This window comes from Aplysia californica, unplaced genomic scaffold, assembly GCF_000002075.1.
Source record: "Aplysia californica isolate F4 #8 unplaced genomic scaffold, AplCal3.0 scaffold00122, whole genome shotgun sequence".
NCBI classification, from domain to species: Eukaryota; Metazoa; Mollusca; class Gastropoda; order Aplysiida; family Aplysiidae; genus Aplysia; species Aplysia californica.
Genome location: NW_004797392.1, coordinates 963,229 through 964,595, shown reverse-complemented (window position 1 = coordinate 964,595; position 1,367 = coordinate 963,229). Strand labels below are relative to the sequence as shown.

Below are 1,367 nucleotides of genomic sequence, written 5' to 3'. Positions count from 1 at the left end.
GGGGTTCAATGTGACACTCTATCATTCTCATTGCGGGTTGACCCTGACAGGCAGTGCTGAAGCCTGCTTCCCAAAGTATCTTAATTGTGTTGATAATGCGTACAACACCTACAGTGAAATAAAAAAAAAAGAAAAAGGTTTTATTGCCTATCAACACTCCTTGTCACTTGTGAGATGGGTTCTTGGGAGATCATGCCTTGTAGATTGTACTACAAGCCCCAGTGTTTGCATGTTTTGTAAGTGCCGGTTTTCAAAGTACATGTATATATCAAGCTATTTCAGTGCTGTAGCTTTTAGATGAGCAGCCTCTGGGATGTATGTTCTTGTGCTAGACCTGTTGTTTTCCTTTTGCACAAATGAGCTGCTGGCAATTGGGTACTGTTGGTTGAGGTCGATTTTTCTAGAATATTGTTTGTTCTTCCTTTTCTATCTTTCTGTTTTTCTCATCTGGTATGTGGTTGGAACTGAGGAAGCCCTGTTCAGTATAATCTGTATCTTGTATGTTACTCTCTAAAACACCTCTAGAAGTCTAATCATTGGCTCATGACCTATTTCTTAGGCTTAAAAATAGTTCTCCCTCTTCATGGGCAGAGTCATATTAAAGATTTTGTCTTTCAAACCGAATAAATGTCAAGCCAGAGGGAATCATTTTTCTCTGCTTCTTGTGACTGAGAAGATAGCTGTTACTCTGCCAAGCCACTATTAGACCCATCTCAAATTTACTTTTTCCTTAGATTGAATACACAGATTAGATTTCATTTGTCTTCAAAGAAAATGCAAAACAAGATTGGATATCATTTACCGTCAAAGAAAAAGCAAAACGAGAACAAGAATTAGCTCTGACTTACCCACATGCAGCTTGAAAGACAACAGCTTAGTCGTATTTTGTGTGTCTTACTGTTACAAGTACATTCAATAGGCTGTGGATTATCCGCCCCCCCACTCCCACCCTTTTTTCTTTGTCAAAGTATCTTGTACCAAGAATGCAAGGCTTACTTTTTTTTTTTAAATTGGGGAAAAACTCTGCATCAGTAAAAAAAAAAAAAGGACTATGTTAAGTCATTTGATGAAATCCCTTCCTGAACTACAGGTAGTTGGTGCATGCTCTGGTTTATTCTACTCCTACTAATTTGCAGTGTTACCTTGATACTAGTTTCTTCTTGGTAACGTATTGCCGCTGTCATCCCAAATCACCATAAACTGCCTCATCAGTGACAGTTTGCTATGTTGTCCCTCAAATCATTTGGCAAATGGGAAGATTTGTTTGAAGAGTGTATTATTCATGGTAGTTGAACAAGTAAATACCAATTTTGTCATGGATTGCTGCTGTATATGGACATTGGTACTTCACGTGTGTGTGGGTGGGT

General features: G+C 38.5%; 1 protein-coding gene across 3 annotated transcripts in view; it reads left to right on the top strand.

The window, feature by feature from the left end:
* The window catches only part of LOC101847331 (probable protein phosphatase 2C T23F11.1), a 75,103-nt gene that overhangs the window by 60,756 nt on the left and 12,980 nt on the right, over positions 1–1,367 (top strand). The gene's annotated exons all lie outside the window — the stretch shown is intronic.